Source organism: Crocodylus siamensis, chromosome 2 (genome assembly GCF_052110815.1).
Source record: "Crocodylus siamensis isolate JL-2025a chromosome 2, ASM5211081v1, whole genome shotgun sequence".
Lineage (NCBI taxonomy): Eukaryota > Metazoa > Chordata > Crocodylia > Crocodylidae > Crocodylus > Crocodylus siamensis.
In genome coordinates, this window is record NC_143396.1 from 204,040,376 (window position 1) to 204,059,079 (window position 18,704).

Below are 18,704 nucleotides of genomic sequence, written 5' to 3' on the forward strand. Positions count from 1 at the left end.
CCTAGGACTGGAAATACTAGTATAAAGAATATTATATTTTCAAGCAGGAGAGACAGGAAAAATGATTAAGGGTTGCAGTGTGAATAAAGTATAATATATGTGCTCTGAAAGTTATGCAAATGTGAAGGCAAATTTGTTGAATGCCACTGAATGTCCCTGGCTGAAGGTAAAAAGGAGCACTGTCACAGTGAACTACTATAGACTACAGGTCTACTATAAAACACTAAATCAAGAGAAAGATGTGTGTAACAGGGAAGCAGTCCTGTTACTAAGGGGAGCAACACTAAAATTAGAACAGCTGAGGAGCCTGTGAGGGGCAAAGACGGAGGAACAAAACAAGACACACTGGCGGCGAGTTCCAAGCTGATTGCCAATACTATAGGTAACCAGCAGATAAAAGGAGGATCTGCCTGAGAGTTTGGCCTCCAGTAGGTGACGAACAATGGATTGAGAGATTGACTGTGAGTGAAGTTAAAGTCTTCAATGGGCAGATGCTGGACAAGTGAGAAGATATGCTACAAGAATTAACCGCGAGGTTGCGAGAGTGGTAGGCATTTATGCCATTCCTTACATGAACAGGCTGTAGCTTCTTCCTCAGAGCGGGGCAATGCAGAGGTGCAACCTGAAACAAAAGGAAGTGGGAGACAAGTCAGAAGACAGGACGTAGGTTGACTGATGTACCTACTGACTGGGCCAAGGGGTAAAACTCACAGGGCATGTTATGCAATTTCTCCATAAATACAGAAGTAATCAGCAACATCACCTTGTTACTGAGTAAAAGAGATCACTGAGAACTCCTTTCACTTGTGTTTCATTTCTTTTATCTCCCATCAAGGTGTGGCAGGCGAGTTTGCCAGGGAGGATGAGTAACTGATAAGAGAGCCTGGTAACAATGCGAATGAGGTATTGTTAGGCTTCTTTGTATTTTATGTTTGTTACTTTTTCAGGAAGGGAGCTTGGAGCGTTGATCAATTAAAAGAATCATCTTGTGGTCCCGGGTGGGAATTATAATTACCCAGGTATCTGTAGGAAAAACAATATGGTCTTAGAAACATACCAAGTACCAAACATACCAAGTTAGAAACAACCAAGTTCTTAAAAATGTTTGGGGGGCAACATTTTGCTTCAGAGTTTGGAAGAATTTAATAGAGGGGCAACTATTTGAAATTTGGTCCTATTAGGAGAAAGTAATCACAAAACAGAGATTATGGCTAGATAAAGATGCTACACTTAATGCACTTGTGGTAGGCTAGCCCATGGAGGCTTGGCCTAGAGATTCGAAAAGTTCAAAAATGATTGGTGGGAGGGGAATTTCCTTTTCCCCACCAGTCAATCCCCAGGAAAAGGAGAGGACTTGTCCCCCCTCATCCAGGGGCCAGGTAGGGAAATCGGGCCTGAGAGTAGACTCACCTCTTATGTCTCTTGATAGGTCCTGACAGCCACCTGGAGGGGGATATAAGGGGCAGTGCTCCTGACGCTGGGTAGAAGAGATCAATGACGGACAAAGAAGAGGGGCTTTGAAGAGCTGGTGAGAGTTTGCCAGTCAGGGCAGAGCAGTTGCCCCAGAAGAGCCCCGATGCAGGCAGCAGCCTCGGATCTGCAGGTGGCAGCTAGGCTGGAAACCCAGGCAGCATTTCCTTTGGTGCACAGGGCCAGCATGGAGGGAATCCCCAGCAGGGACCCTGGCCTCAAAACTCCAGGGGCAGCTTAACTGGAAACACGTAGTTGGTGTTTCTCTTCAGCGTGCAGGGCGGCGTCCGGGGAATCCCCAGCAGGGAACCCCAGCCTTGGAGCTGCAGGGGTGGCTCAGGGTTCCAATTCCCCAGAGAGAGGACGAGTGGTGTGGTGTGCAGCCCCTTCAGCATGCAAAGGTTCCCTGAAGGATAAAAGTCTGAGCTACAGCCAGCAATTCTGGTTTTGATGGTTTAGAGGGGAAATCTCTGCTTGCTGCACTGGAGACAAAGATTCAATTTCTGAGCCAAGCAACTGAGGGGTGCGTTGATTGAAGAGGGAATCCCCACCTTGGAGCTGGCTTTCCTCATCTCTTTTCTCCCTGCCCCTCCGGAGTACCTGCGACTCATATTTTGTTAACCTGCATCTTATATTTTGTGAACCTGCGCCTTATATTTTGTGAAACCTTGCACCTCAAGATTCTTGTTAGTTTCATAGTTGATTTGCCTCTGCTAGATGTATAAGTGTACCCTCCCTTTACTGAATCCCTTCTTGTTCTCCTGCATCCATTGCCCCCCACCCCCTCCCACCTGTGGGTCAAACCCTGGTTCTTTCCCTATTAAACCTGCATATGGTTAAGTTCCAACTGGTCTTGGCTCTACTCTATAGGGGATAGGAGGGGAGTGGCTATGACTCTGCTGGAATTGCTCTGAGCCATATCATTTGTGCCCATGCTTTAAATGTGTAGAAAGCACTTCACAGCCATAACAGTACAGATGTTCATAGCACATAAAGAGCTTTAAAAATGGTGGTTCCCACTCAAGGTTAACTCTGGATGGATGTGTGCTAACATGGCAGAGCACCTTTGGTGCCTGCCACTTTAAGGGCCAGAGTAGGCATCAAGACAGATGGCAGGTGTGTGCCAGGATAATGAGGCAGTCACATGACTGCAGGAGGGCCCTGGGATTGGAAGAGGACAGAGCAGCCTCCATTTTAGATCCAGGCCTTCAGGACTGAGACATAAGTTTGCTGCGAGGAGCTGGAAGAACACCACCTAGCTGGAGCTGCTGCTCATGACATCTTGGAGGTAAGGGCAGAAGCTATGGGGATGGCAGAAGGCTCCTAGTCCTGGACTGAAAAACTAAACCCTGCTGGGGAAGGGTGACTTGGTGGGACTATCCATGGTGGATAGTTTAACTAGCTGCCTCCCCAGTGAAAGGTGGGTAGGGGCGCCTTATAACCCCAGCCCCCAGAAGCAGTGGGGCCAGGCACATCTCTGGACACCTGAGCCCATGGGGATGTAAGACCCTGAGGCCCCAGCATAGGGGAAGAGGTCTTTGTCCTAGTGAAGGGACGCAGCAGGAGAAGAGGCTGTGTGGAGCAGGCCCACAAGGGAGGCCTGAAGGGATATGCGGTAGTTGGTGCAGATTAGAGTTGTAAGGGACAAGCTGAAGGGCTGCACTGAAGTAGTTCTTTGAATCATAGAATCATAGAATCAATGAGTCGGAAGGGACCTAGACAGATCATCTAGTCTGACCCCCTTCCATGGGCAGGAAGGAGCACTGGGTGTAAGAGGGGTCATAAGACCACAGCCAGGTGCCCATTGAGTCTCCTTTTGAAGATTTCCAGGAAAGGTGAGAGCACCGCCTCTCTGGGAAGCCTATTCCAGGCTCTGGCCACCCTTACAGTGAAGTAGTTCTTCCTAATATCTAACCTAAACCTATCCTCCCTCAGCTTGTGGCCATTGTTCCTGGTGACTCCAAGGGGGGCCCTGGTGAACAGACTTTCCCCGAGTCCCTGCTGGTGGCCCCTGATAAGGTTGTAGGCAGCCACAAGATCCCCCCCTCAGTCTCCTCTTGTGGAGACTGAAGAGATTCAGGTCCCTCAGCCTCTCCTCATAGGGCTGGCCACGGAGGCCCTCAACCATACGAGTGACCCTCCTTTGGACCCTCTCCAGGTTTTCCATGTCCTTCTTGAAGTGCGGCGCTCAGAACTGGACACAGTACTCCAGCTGCGGCCTGACCAGCACCACATAGAGGGGGAGCAAGACCTCTCTGGACCTGTTAGTGATTCCCCAGTTGATGCATGACAGGGTGCGGTTGGCTCTGCCTATTGCTTCATCACATTGGCAACTCATATTCATCCTGGAGTCAATCATGACTCCAAAATCCCTCTCTGCTTCTGTGCTGCTAAGAGGGTCAGCCCCTAACTTATAACCATAATGCTGGTTCCCTCTTCCCAGGTGCAGCACTCTGCACTTGTCCTTGTTGAACCGCATCCTGTTCAGATCCACCCACTTCTCTAACCTATCCAGGTCTGCCTGGATGCGGTCCCTGCCTGCTGGTGTATTCTCTTTACCCCACAGCTTGGTGTCATCAGCAAACTTGAACAGAGTGCTCTCCACACCCTCATCCAGGTCGCTAATGAAGATGTTGAACAGCACCGGTCCAGGGACTGAGCCCTGGGGGACTCTGCTCCCAGGTCAACATCGACCCATCCACCACCTACCTCTGGATGCGCCCCTGGAGTCAGTTTGTCACCCATGTGACTGTGCGTTCATCAATGCCGCAGCCCCTCAGCTTGCCCACCAGAATTGGATGGGACACTGTGTCGAAGGCCTTTTGGAAGTCCAAGAAGATGACATCAACTTCCTCCTTCACATCTAAGCTCTTTGTTACCTGGTCATAGAAAGAGACCAGGTTAGTCAGGTAGGATTGGCCTGACATGAACCCGTGTTGTTTACCCCTCAACATCACTTCCCAGAGGCTAATACCAGATCCACTATGGCGTTTTCCCTAGTGGGGACGAGTACCTGCTGCACAAGGTGTAGGTCCTGTATACATGTCAGGAACCTTTGTGAGTGGCTAGACCTGGCCGACTGCTCCTCCCAGTTGATGTTAGGGTAATTCATATCACCCATGACCACAACATCCTTTGCACGCACGGCCTCCCCAGGCTGCCTGGAAATTTCCAGATCCAGCTCTTCCTCCTGATGTGGTGGCCTGTAGTAAACCCCTACCACCAGATCGCTCTCCCCGCATTCTCCTTGAAGTTTGACTCACAGGGACTCAGTTAAGCCTTTCTCTGGTCCCATTTGAAAGGTAGAACTGGTATACTGTTCTTTAACATAGAGTGCAACCCCCCCACCTTTTTTCCCCTCCCTATCTTTTCTAAACAGCCTATAGCCCTCTATGTCTAATGCCCAGTCAAATCTTTCATTCCACAATGTCTCCACTAGGCCAACCAGGTTGATTTTACTACTTGCAAGCAGGAGAGCAAGCTCCTCCTGCTTGTTCCCCATGCTTCTTGCATTAGTGAAAAGACACCTTAACCCCCCCGAGGGAGCCCTGGGCACCGCCCCCTACCTGACAGACAACTGGGCCCTTGGTATATACCTGAGCTCTTACCTGGGCAGGTCCTACACCTGGTTGAGTTTTCTTTTACTCCTGTGGATCCCCATCTCCCGACAAACTTAGTTTAAAGCCCGCCAGAGGAGGTCAACTCGCCTGTAAGAAAAAAAACTCTTAACTTTGGGGGAGAGATGGAGACCATCGTGCCCCAGGATGCCCTCTGATCTGAAGTGCGTGTCATGGTCCAGGAAGCCAAATCCAGCATGACAACACCAACTCCGGAGGTGCCGGTTCACCTCACGGATGCAGGCGCTGTGCCACTGATGGCCTCCACTAACCGGGAGGAGGAACAAAAAGACCACCTGGGCCCCCAACTCTCTAAGCTTGGCCCCCAAAGCCCTGTAGTTATCCATGATGTGGTCTAGTCTACTCTGGGCTGCATCATTGGTTCCCACATGGATGAGGACCATAGGATAGTAGTTAGAAGGCCAGATGAGGTCAGTGATCTTCCCTGTGATGTCCCCAATCTTGGCTGAGTGTGCCCCAGTGAGGGAAGTAAATTGTTTCCCCAGCGACAGGGCAGAGGAGTAGCCCCAGCAAGAGGTGGAAAAGTGGGCCAGAGGCAGAGTTGGGCTTCAGCAAGAGGATGCGTAGTACACAACTGAGGATACCTGAGGCAAGCAGAGCCAAAGGCTGAGGGAAGCCAGTAAGGGGCCAGGGGAGTTACGGTGGGTAGCTTGGAGCACAGTGTGGCAGTATAGAGATGGTGAGCTCCAGGGGGAGCGAGAGTCCCATGTGAGACCCTGGAGCACGTGTTGTCCTGTGACACTGTGCAATATGGATACCACCTGCGAGGCATGGAACATGGTATAGGGAAGGTCAGAGCTGTGTGCAACGCCCTAGGCATCGGGACATTAAGTGGACAGCCTCCTGTATTGTACATCAAGTTTACTTACAACAAGTCATGGCAGGCGAGACAGAGCAGACTATCCTAGACAGAAGGGCAGGCTGGTATGGTGACCAGCCACAATTCAGCTTCTTTGTCATAACTAACCTGAAGTGCTTTCTGTTAGAGTGTTTTATCAAACTTTGTGCCAGAACCCATCAAGGGTTAATTTAGAGTATAACTGCTGACGTCCCAGGCAGCACTGCATAACACTATGCTCCAGTCTCAGGCAGAGCTCATCCTGAGCTTCTCAGGAAGGCTCTGCCTGAGCCTGGGCTGGCCTTGCCCTCCTCCCTAGCTGTCACTGACCTGACTCAGTACTACAGAGGAAAGGCTCTAGGGTCTATGTCCCTGCAGCAGCCCCAGCTGGGCCACATTACACCACAGTGCAGCTGCTGGGTGCAGCTGTCAAGACGGTAGGCGTGGGAATGGAGACCTTCCCCATGCAGCAAGGCTCATGGTGGTGGAGTTACATTTCCTTTGCCCCTTTGTGTTTCCTCCCAGCTATGGTGCGGGGAGAGGATGAGGAGACAGGCCACTCTGGCAGCTTCCCGGGAAGCATGCAGGAGCACCCCTAGCAGCCAATGCAGGCAGGCTGTGATCCCCTCCTCCACTGAACATTTGGTTGGCTCCCAGTCTAACATATCACACTTTAAATAAAGTGCAGTAAATAAGAGCAGTTCCTCCAGGGGCTTTTTGAACATCTGTACTTAGCCCTTGATTTGATAAAAATGAAAAAATTAAAATAGCTGAACAAGGACAATAGACAATGAAGGACTATGGGCTTCCAAAAAAATAAATAAATAAAAGCAAACAAAAAGCAAACTCAAGCAGTTTGTTAAGAAAAGTATAAAGGAAAGATTTGGGGGAGGAAAAAAGTAGTGTAGGGGAGCAAAATACCAAAGTATCTGCATCAGGAACTCTTTAATGACAAGGAAATCAAAAGTGAATGACTCAAAATGGACACGTGACTCATGATGAGTATAAAGGATCAGCAGAAGCATGCAGGGATAAAAAGAGAAAGAAAAAAACATCAGGTCATAAAAGACAAAAAGCAAAAATGTTTTAACAACAGTAAAAGAAAGAAAAAGATGAAGAAGGTAACAGTCCATTACTTAATAGGGAAGAAAAGCAAACAACAAGAACAGACTGTTCAATACCTTTTTTACTTCTGTTTTGATGGTGGGGGGGAACTAAAACAAAAATTAATTGTAACCAGATACTTTTAACATAATTAATTTTAACAAGGATTAGAAAGCAGGAAAGATTAATAAAATAATTTTTAAAGAATAATTAGAGTAGGTAACTGTATTCAAGTCAGGAAAACCTGAAGGAATTCACCATAGAATAATTTAGCTGAAGAGCTTTTGAACCATTATCTATTATCTCAGAGAACTTGTGAAGGGAAGACTCTACAGGATTGGAGAAGAACAAATACAGCAGGAAGCTTAAAAAGGAATAAGGAGGAACCATAGATTATGTATTAGTATAATTATAGCTATGTCTACATAACTTAATACTCAAGGAGATACTAGAATGAACAAACAAACAAACAAAAAAATCACCTAGAAAATAATATATTAAATAAACAACATCCAACATGGACTGACCAAGAACAGGCCACATCAAATGTTCTTTGAAAGGCCTAGTGAGTAATGGGGAATACCTTGAATTTGATAAGATTTTTGACACTGTCATACATTACATCCTTATAAAAAATGTATAAATGTGTGTCCACATGAAAGCACCCATGGCTGGGTGTACAATTTGTTGAAATACCATGTTAAAAAATAGTTATCAATGGTTTGCTATCAAATAAGAAAGTATTTCTACCAGGGCTGTGTGAAGGTTTGCGTGGTGATTCAATTTGGAGGAGATTTGGCCCAATTCAGTGGCTGAATCTCTGAATCCAAATTGAATCAGGGGACCAATTTAAAAGTCTGAATCCATTCAAAGCTCGCCGAATCTTTGGAGAAGATTCGGAGAGCTTTGATGATTTGGGCAGTCCCTGGTGGCTGCGGCAGGGAACTGCAGCTGACTCAAGCTGGTAAGTAGTAGGAGTGGGGGAGGAGGGGCAGGACCATGGAGGGAAACCTGCCAACCCCTGACCCCCTCCACTCTCCCAACCCCTCATGGCTGCCCCGTCCCACCCCAGCTCTGTACTTTAAAAAAAAGCCCCGGTGCTCACCGGGTGCTGCTGGGTGGGGAGGTGATCCCTGCTGCCTCCCCCCACTGCCTCATGCTGCATGGGGGGCTCTTCCATGAGCCCCCGGACCTCCCCCCTCACCCGCCCAGTCCCTCCACTGGTGCCCTACCCAGGCCAGCTCCAGCCCTTTAAGAAAAAAAAAGCCAAGAAAAGCCCCAGGACTCACCACTCCTGCAGCAACCTCGGGGCTTTGGGGGCTTGTGCAGAGCCCCCTATGTGGCACAGGGCTGGGTGTGGCAGCGGGGATCACCCCCACCAGCAGGAGCAGTGAGTCCCAGGGTTTTTTTTGTGTTTTTTGTTTTTTTTAAGGCCGGAGCTGGCCTGGGTGGGGCACCTGTGGGGAGGGCTGTGAGAGCAAGGGCGGGGAGTCAGGGGGCTCGTGCAGCACCTTCCATGCAGCATGGGGCAGTGGGGAACAGCAGGGATGGCCTGCTGCCCAGCAGCACCCGGTGAGCTCGGGCATTTTATTTTATAAGTGCCGGGAGCTGGGGCAGCCATTGCTAGGCTGGGAGAGGAGTGGGGAATGGGCCTGGCCTGGCTAATTCAGAGATTTGGAGATTCAGCTGTTGCCAAAGCTCTGAATCAGATTCAGCTGAATCAAATCGGGACAGTGATTTGAATCACTGAATTGAATCCCTGTCCCCCAAATTGGCCAAATCCGAATCCAAAGTGACGACTAGCCATTTTGCACAGACCTAATTTCTACCACGGTCTTAGAGGTGTCTGTCTAGAACCAGTTCTAAAATTTTTTTGCTTTAATGACTTAGATGCTGGAACATGAAGTATACCTATAAAATCTGTGGATGACAGACACCAAGTTGGAAAAGGTCTCAAACATTTTGAACACAGGATTGTGATAAATCAACAAGATGAAGTTTAATAAGTGCATGTGCAAAGTACCAGGTTTAATAAGAAGAAATCAAATACAACCACTGAAAATATCTGGATAGGAAGCAGCACTACAGAAAAAATATTTGCTGTTATACTGAACCACAAACTGAGTCAACAGTGAGACGCTCTTGCAAAGGAAAAAAAGGCCAGTCTTATTCTGGGGATGCAATGTAAAATAAATGAGAGGTAATTATTTTTTTAGTGCATGAATATGTGTGTGCTGGGGGATACAGTCTGAAATTTTTTCTCAATGTGTTAAAGGTTACTATAGAGATGACAGTGATCAATTGTTCTCCCACTCCCCTGAGGCGGGGTAGAACAAGAAGGAATTGGATTAATTTCAACAACAAAAAATGTAGTTTAGATATTATGGAAAATATATTTCTGACTTTCAAAAGAACACTTAAAGCCTAATGCCTATAGCATACTAGAATTACCTATAAAACGGTCCTTTTCAGTTACACTAAACCTGCACATCTATTTTTATAGACAATCCAAATCTAGTTGAGTTATCCATCCACATGTAACAAACCATTCTGAAATTAACATGCCATATTTTCTTGCCTACATAAGACATGCCATATCATGTCATATCATACACTCCTAAATAAGACATGCATCTTTTTTTGGGAAGGCAAAATGAACAAAAGATTTTTCCAGTCATAATTGAATATGACTGCACAGGATCTTGATCACTGTGGATACGTCTGTGAGGATTAACACTAACTCCAACCCTGAAGGATGAACTACCACTTGTCTCCCTGAGACTGGCCATCTTGCAGCACTGTCTCCCTGCTTCTGTTCTTCCATACTTCTATTCCAACAAAGAATACTCATCTTCCCTGCTTAAGACAAGCACTCCAATTTTAGAGAGCTGAGTTTTGGGGAAAAGGGCATGCGTGGTATGTGTATTAATACAGGAGAAACTCTTATCTATTGTTGCACCATGGAAAGACACAGACCTGCTCCTTAAAGCTATGATTGGGTAGAGGCAGGGGCATGGGCGACTGGTGCCTCCTGTGTCAGGGGGGCACGTGCCTCCACTCCCAGCAGCCAGTCAGCAACAGGGGGGTGGGCCATGGCCAATCTCACCTACTGGGGGGGGTCCCCCACCAATCTCACTGACCATGGCCTATCGCGCTGACCAGGAAGTGCAAGCGGGGCACCCAGGTGTGCCAGCAGCACTCCTGGAAGTTCCAGCAGTGCTTCTTCTGGAGCCCCCACTCTCTGGCTGGCACTCATAGGGGGAGCACTGGTAATCCTGCCTGCCCCCTCCCCCCCACACCTGTTGCCTAAGCAAGGAGCGCTGGCTGTGAGGGGGTGCACCAGCACTCTCAGGTGGTGCACATGCACCTTCATGCACCCCCTACTCATCACCGCTGGGCAGGGGAGTGACCGCCCTCTAGAGTTCCCACCAGGAGTTCCATTCTACGTTGTGGGGACAGCAGGACAGAAGATTAGCTAAGGGTGTAGTTACATATTACCTTTCAAATATGCTCTTAAAATTGGAGCATCTACACATTAAGGAAGAAAAAGATGAGCTAAGACCTTCTTGGTGTCTTATAATGCTGTTCAGGCAAGGATTATCTGTTAGTGTTAGAGAGCTCATGTCACAGTAACTTCAGTCTGCTTTATGATGCTGCAACCAGCAATTTGCATTGCCCTAGTATCCCAGGTGGCACTGCTCCCAGCATGGACAAGCTATCATCCAGATCTTTACTGCCCCAACTCACAGCTGGGAACAGCTGAGTGGCAGTGGGTGCATGGGGAAGTGTTGAGTGGGGTGGGGGAAGGAAAGGGGTGAGACAGGGCAGGGAGGTGGGCAAGGGGGGCATGAATGAAGGGAGAAAGGAGGATAGGGGGAGGAGAGGAGGGTTTAAGGATTGGGAACAGGTGGGCAGGGGGCAGGGAGCTACCAAGCAGCCATGAGAGCAGGGCGAATGGGCCCTGCAGTCCCCTGCACACCTGGACTGAGCCCATGCTGCTTAGCTGCTCCCTGCAGAGCATGTTGGATGGAGGGGAGGGGGCAGGACTGGGCTGAGAGCTGCCAGGCAAATGTGGGTAGGCCTGGCAGCTCTCTGTTTGCTTGATCAAACCCATGCTGCTCCAACAGGCTCTGTGGCTGCCTGATAGTTCCTCTCCAAACCCACCCCTCCAGACTCAGGGAAAGTCTGTTCAATAGGGCCCCCCTTGGAGTCACCAGGAACAATGGCCACAAGCTGAGGGAGGATAGGTTTAGGTTAGATATTAGGAAGAACTACTTCATTGTAAGGGTAGCCAGAGCCTGGAATAGGCTCCCCAGAGAGGTGGTGCTCTCACCTTCCCTGGAAATCTTCAAGAGGAGACTGGATAGGCACCTGGCTGGGGTCTTATGACCCCTGTCACCCCCAGTGCCCCTTTCTGCCCATGGCAGGGGGTTGAACTAGATGATCTGTCTAGGTCCCTTCCGGCTCATTGATTCTATGATTGTAAGGACTGTTAGGCAGCTTCAGTACCCAGCAGGAGCAACATGGGCCTAAACCAGGCTGGCAGGGGTCCAGGTCCTGGCTGGTGGGGAAAATGTGCCCCAATCTGGGCCAGTAGGGGCCTGATGTAGGCCAGCAGGAGAGACATCGGCCTGATCTGAGCTGACAGGAACCAGTTGGGGCCAACTATGCCACTAGGAAGCTGGCAAGCCAGTCAGGCATAGAGAAGATTTAGCAGCATAGAAGTCAGAGCTACGCATTAGAGAGGGTATTAACATATAACATAACACCTTTAACCTATGACTGTGCACATGCTACATTACTACACTCAAACAATTGAGGAGATTTGCATTGCAGAGGAGAAGTGAGGGGTTGTCTGCTGGTTACTTCAGGATGCAACTGTCATTCCAAAATCTACAGAGAATATTATCTGGTAGTCCCCATGTCAGTCAAGGCTCCAAGGGAACCACAGAGAGGGGTCTGAATCCTCAACCAAGAAGACTGAAAGAGCAACTCAATCCAGAGAACATCTGGATCTAACTGTGAGCAGGGAAGCTGCACAAAGAGGTGGCTGTACAGAGCACCTGGACTCAGGCCGGAGGGCCAAACTAACCAAGAAGCAATAGAGAGGGACGGTCCAGGCAACAAAACTCAAAATCAAGTCTTCAAGAAATTCATTGATGGGAATCTCATCAATGACTAGGGCAAAGGATTTTTTTTTTTATCCAATAGCAGAGGTTACTAGAACTATATATTAGGTCAGAATTAACCAGAATTGGTTAGATGCCAGAGCCTGGAAACTTTGTATTACAGCTGGGAAATGTGCATGTGTGATATGGTTGCTAATTCTGACTGAAGCTATTCCAAGAGAGGTTTTTTTCCCCAGCATGACACAATGCCATTAATTGTACTGTTCAACCTGTTCACAACATCCATCTCCAAGATTGCTTTCAATAGTCACTGGGAGATCATTGCCGATTCCGGTCGATTCTCTGCCACTCCGGGAGGGTTGGCAACCCTAATGTGTGACTTCCTGTAGGAGGTTTTTCCTGTATGGAGTAAGAGCTTGTTCTGCTTAAATAACAGCCTTGTTTTAGAATTGAGAGAGGTGTTCATTCATGGGGTTATTTGCTGCATTCCCAAATGGAGCTGGCCAGGGACAAAGGGACACCCTGAGACTTGTGGGCTAGATCTGGGATCCCTCTAAGAAGATCCCAGAAGAGCCTCCATCCAGCACCTAGTATTAATAAATGTTTTATTGCCAAAAAATGTGCACATACATCAGTGAGTGTTAACTGCCATCGATGCCAGCTTAATCTAAGTAACTGAAAAAACTGTGTTAAAGAGTTTATTACAGTTTTAGTTAGTTGCAGGTAGAAGCCAAATTTCAGTCTATGCTTCACTAGAGTGATTTTGAAATTAATTAGGACATTTTCCTTTGTCCCTAATAAAATGACACTTTTTTTCAATCTGTGTTTAATTTCCATTAGATTTACTTCCCTTGTCCCTGGATGACTAGGCATCTGGAACAATTGCATATGAGAGGCAGTATGGGATGAATAAAAAAGCAGCAAATTGAAAATGAAATATCCTTTTACCCTTTTGAAGTGGTTACTAAAGGCATGTATCAATCCCCACACTTGTCAGTGTTGCTTGGCTATTATTTATATAGCGACATACTCTGAGACCTAGTTTGTCTAAGGCCATTCAAACTGTGATTTAAAAAAGCACTAAATGAAGGCAATCTTTTACACCCAGTGATGGTAATTGAATAAAGCCGTAAGTGCACACAATCATTTTCTAGCTAAATAATTGTTATTACCTAGAATCAAAAAGTTATGGCCAGAAGAGATCTTACAGTTCATCAAAAGTAATTTCCCAGAACAGGTGCAGGTTTATATCTTACACTGTTATGCTTAGAAGCTCTTTCAAAACACTTTCATTTAGAGTAACTCAGTGTCTACTCTTTCCATCTGTTCTAATATTTGGGAGGGAGGATGAAATTTAAAATAAATGTTATTATTGTATCAAGGTTTTTCATCTTGATACAAAATAACAAGTGTGCTTTTGGCCTGATTCAGTTGACTTTCCCTTTGAGATAAATGGCAATATTTTCATTATCTTCAAGGTTTTAGATCAAGCCTTTTGCTATTAGTGATAATAAATGTAATTTTGCCTAATTTCAAACCCACTCAAATATTATGGTCTGTGGCAGAAGTTATACTCCCTAACTGAGGATACTCAGACTCAATTCATCAACACACTGGAAGTTGGTTGGCCTTTTATTATAAACCTGACCATTATTTCCACTTCTGTACCACTTCGCTAAACTCTATTTGATCCACTTATAGTTCCATACGTCAGATGTATAGATGGGCAGGGTCACAGGCCAAATTGAACTTTTTGGATGACTACCTCCAAAATGCCTTTGATGAGAATTTCCAAATACATTTTATTATTCTCATCAGTAGTTTGGGATTGTTGACAAGTGAGATTTTCAAAACACTCCATTGGTCTTAACATCTCTCACTAAAGACAGTGATAAAACCCACATTGACTCCAATGTCTGAGAGCCATATAGAGATATTACGGGGAAACTGAGGAAGTCATTGGAAGGAGAAAGGAATCTACAGAGGAATATGGAAAATTAACCACACATAGAGCTGAATCACTCTGAACTGAAATAGCATCCATACTATATAGTTTTCAAAGTCAACTGAAATCTAGGCACAGACCACCAAGTCTGGCAAACTGTTCCAAAATGTTGGTGTGTGTATCTGTCTATAAGAAGAATATTCCAGGAAAAAGTGCTGTAAAAAAAAATGGAATTAGCAAGCATGATTTGAAACATCATTTAACATCTCCTGCAGATACAGGACACACGTCACATTTATACTGGTGCACTAATGTAAATATGGAGACAACAGACATCCTGATACCAGTATAAGTCATTCTACTCTGGGAGAAAGTTACACCTCAGAATATTATAAGTAATGACACACTGGTATAAGTGCCCAGGTTGTGAGTCTACAGTGCTACTCAGCTTTGATGTGGGGTAGCCTTTTGCTTAGTGCAGGCAAGTTATTGCCAACTCCCCCACCGTCTACTGGTGAGGCGTTACACCAGTACTTCCTACAAGAAACTACCAAGGAAAGGGTGGCCATCTGGCCCTTCTGGCCACAGGTGTGACTTACAGTGGCTTCGTACTTAGGTGTTCTACCTACAAAAATGTGTTGTGTGTCTGCCCCCCAAATTTATCACATTATTTCATTAAGGCAAAGGCTCGAGGAAAACAGCTAATAAGGTTTACATTAATGTAAGATAGGGCAAGGTAGGGCAGGGTGGCACCTTAGAGACTGATTCATGCAGAAAGGCGTAAGGTTTCATAGGCAACAGCCTACTTCATCTGATGTTGTTACCTATGAAAGCTCATGCCTTCCTGAATGTGGAAGGCATTGAAGGGGTCCTATATATGTGCAGGGAGGCTGCTCTGATGTGCTGTAATTCCAGCATGTTGGAGCAAACTCGATCAATCAAGTCTGCTGGAGCACGGGGATTACCTCTCAACAGGCCTCAGAGTCATGTGTATCAGCGTCTCCATGCTGAAAAATGGCAACAGGAAGCTTTAAACTAAAGCTCATTCAACAAGCTTTAGTTCAAAGCTCCTTGCTACCATTTTTCAGTGGGGAGACACTGATACACGTGATGTTCCGGGTACTTTTAATTAGTGTGGCTCTTGGAGCTGCGCTAATTAAAGCGCCCCTCCCTGCCACCTTCTGGAGCCCTACCCGTGTCTATAAACACTCTAAGGGTGAAGTTACACGCTACACTTAGACCATACTAAATCTGCACAATGTTAAGCGTTATTAGTTAGAACGTGCCATGAGCAGTTGCATGCCAAAGTCTAATACTGTCTCTTGTCTGCACACCTTTTCTTTCCCTGTCTCTAGAGTGCTGGCAATCAGGAGCATGGCTATGAGCCAGGACACCTGGGCTCCATCCCTGCTCTGGACGGAGGGGGCGCTGGGAGCATCCTAGGATGCTGGAGGACTGCAAATTGGTTGTTTTATCTCTGTGGAGCATACTGAAGTTACCCCCACATGAGCTAGGTTGCACATCCAACCCCTTGCCTGAACTTTGAGGCACTCAGAGGGCACATAGCACAAGTTAGTCGTATAGTCATAAAGAAGGGCTGGATGGGGCCTCTAGAGGTCACCTAGTGCAACCCCCTGCCTGAGGCAGGATCATTCCTATCCAAGCCATCCTGTACAATCTATCATCTAAACTCTACATAAAAGACTACCATCAACCCTGACACAACACAGACCTACCCGGACATCTGTTGGGAGACACAGGCAGCAAAGTCCCACCGCTCACGCAGGTTTCTAACCTGTGTACAGGACCTCCACCTGACGCAGGAGGTACATGGTCCCACTAGGGGGAATGCCTTACTGGATCTGGCATTGGCAACGGGGGATGACATAGTAGGGGACCTATAGATCGGTAGCCATCTGGGGGACAGTGATCACCTAAAAATACAATTCAACATAAGGCATCGAGTGGGTAAGGTAACTAGTAGGGTGAACGTGCTGGACTTTAGGAAAGCTGATTTCAGTGAACTCAGGCGTTAGTGAAGGACGCACTACAGAGTAGTAGTTTTGAAATGATGGGAGCCCAAGAAGGGTGGCTGTGCCATAAGGAAACTATCCTTTGAGCACAAAGCGAGACAATCCCCGTGAGAGGTAAAAGAGGGAAAGGGGCCAGGAGGCTTCCCTGGCTGACCAGAGAAATCCAGGGCAGACTAAGGGCCAAAAGGGGAGCACATAAAAAGTGGAAACAGGGAGAGATCACCAAAGAGGAATATACCTCTTCTGCTCGTGCTTGTAGGGAGGCAGTTAGACAGGCCAAAGCTACCATGGAGCTGAGGACGGCAACCCAAGTAAAAGACAATAAGAAATTGTTTTTTAGATATATAGGGAGTAAAAGGAAGGCCCAGGGAGGAATAGGACCTCTGCTAAATGGGCAGAAACAATTGGTGACGGACAGAGGGGACAAGGCTGAACTCCTCAACGAGTTCTTCGCCTCAGTGTTCCTAAGCGAGAGGCATGACAAGTCTCTCACTGGGAGTGTAGGGAGGCAGCAGCAAGGCACCAGACTTCCATGCGTGGACCCTGAGGTGGTGCAGGGTCACTTGGAAGAACTGGATGCCTTTAAGTCGGCAGGCCCGGATGAGCTCCATCCGAGGGTACTGAAGGCACTGGCTGACATCATTGCAGAGCCACTGGCGGGAATATTTGAACGCTCGTGGCGCACGGGTCAAGTCCCGGAGGACTGGAAAAGGGCCAATGTGGTTCCCATTTTCAAGAAGGGGAGGAAGGAGGACCCGGGTAACTATAGGCCAGTTAGTCTCACCTCCATCCTTGGCAAAGTCTTTGAAAAAATTATCAAGGCTCACATTTGTGAGAGCCCGGCAGGACAAATTATGCTGAGGGGAAACCAGCATGGGTTCGTGGCAGGCAGATCATGCCTGACCAGTCTAGTCTCTTTTTATGACCAGGTTACAAAACGCCTCGACGCAGGAGGAGGGGTGGATGTCGTATACTTGGACTTCAGGAAGGCCTTTGATACGGTATCCCACCCCATACTGGTGAACAAGTTAAGGGGCTGTGACTTGGATGACTGCACAGTCCGGTGGGTGGAGAATTGGCTGAAGGGTCGCACCCAGAGAGTCGTGGTGGATGGGTCGGTTTCGACCTGGAAGAGTGTGGGCAGTGGGGTCCCGCAGGGCTCGGTCCTTGGACCGATACTCTTTAATGTCTTCATCAGCGACTTGGATGAGGGGGTGAAATGTACTCTGTCCAAGTTTGCAGATGACACTAAGCTATGGGGCAAAGTGGACACGCCGGAGGGCAGGGAGCAGCTGCAAGCAGACCTGGACAGGTTAGACAAGTGGGCAGAAAACAACAGAATGCAGTTCAACAAGGAGAAATGCAAAGTGCTGCATCTAGGAAGGAAAAATGTCCAGCACACCTACAGCCTAGGAAATGAACTGCTGGGTGGCACGGAAGTGGAAAGGGATCTTGGAGTCCTAGTGGACTCCAAGATGAACATGAGTCGGCAGTGTGACGAAACCATCAGAAAAGCAAATGGCACTTTATCGTGCATCAGCAGATGCATGATAAATAGGTCCAAGGAGGTGATACTTCCCCTCTATCGGGCGCTGGTCAGACCGCAGCTGGAGTACTGCATGCAATTCTGGGCGCCGCATTTCACGAAGGATGCGGATAATCTGGAGAGGGTCCAGAGAAGGGCCACTCGTATGGTTAAGGGCCTGCAGGCCAAGCCCTACGAGGAGAGACTAGAGAAACTGGACCTGTTCAGCCTCCGCAAGAGAAGGTTGAGAGGCGACCTGGTGGCTGCCTATAAGTTCATCAGGGGGGCACAGAAGGGAATTGGTGAGTATTTATTCACCAAGGCCCCCCCGGGGGTTACAAGAAATAATGGCCACAAGCTAGAAGAGAGCAGATTTAGATTGGATATTAGGAGGAACTTCTTCACAGTTCGAGTGGCCAAGGTCTGGAACGGGCTCCCAAGGGAGGTGGTGCTCTCCCCTACCCTGGGGGTCTTCAAGCGAAGGCTAGATGTGTATCTAGCTGGGGTAATGTAGGCCCAGCACTCTTTCCTGCTTATGCAGGGGGTCGGACTCGATGATCTATTGAGGTCCCTTCCGACCCTAGCATCTATGAATCTATGAATCTATGAATCTAGCACCCCACCCTGCCACAGGTAAAGCAGGGGAACCACAGCAGCCAACATCCGCTTCTATGAAATGTTGCCAATATACCCTCGAGAGGTCCCAGATAGAGGGCCACGCCGCTCACTATGGAGGAAGGCAAAACCCCCCACAGTCCATACCAATCTGACCATGGGGTAAAATTCCTTCTGACCCCAAATATGGTGATCAGTCTGACCCTGAGAGGTTCCTGGCTGGGGGGGGGGCAAGATCCCCCCCAGCCAGGAACCTCTGTCTTCACTCCCAGCAGGAGCATTGACACATATTAGGCAAAGTCCCCAGCCTTGACTGTAGCCAACACCCAGTGCCTCTGAGGGAGGCTTAAAAACAGCAGACAAGGGAAGCAGGGCTGAAACCAGCAAAGTCCAGAAGCATGGGTAAT

The 18,704-nt window shown here is 47.8% G+C and overlaps 1 long non-coding RNA gene across 1 annotated transcript in view; it reads right to left on the reverse strand.

Annotated features, from left to right (window-relative positions):
* Positions 1-18,704, reverse strand: part of LOC149871608 (uncharacterized) — a 22,973-nt gene continuing 4,269 nt past the window's right edge. The window contains exons 2-4 of the long non-coding RNA XR_016440275.1: positions 5,079-5,177; positions 4,180-4,349; positions 1-622 (exon numbers count right to left, since the gene is read on the reverse strand). This is a non-coding gene — a long non-coding RNA (uncharacterized LOC149871608). The remainder of the gene's footprint in view (positions 623-4,179; positions 4,350-5,078; positions 5,178-18,704) is intronic.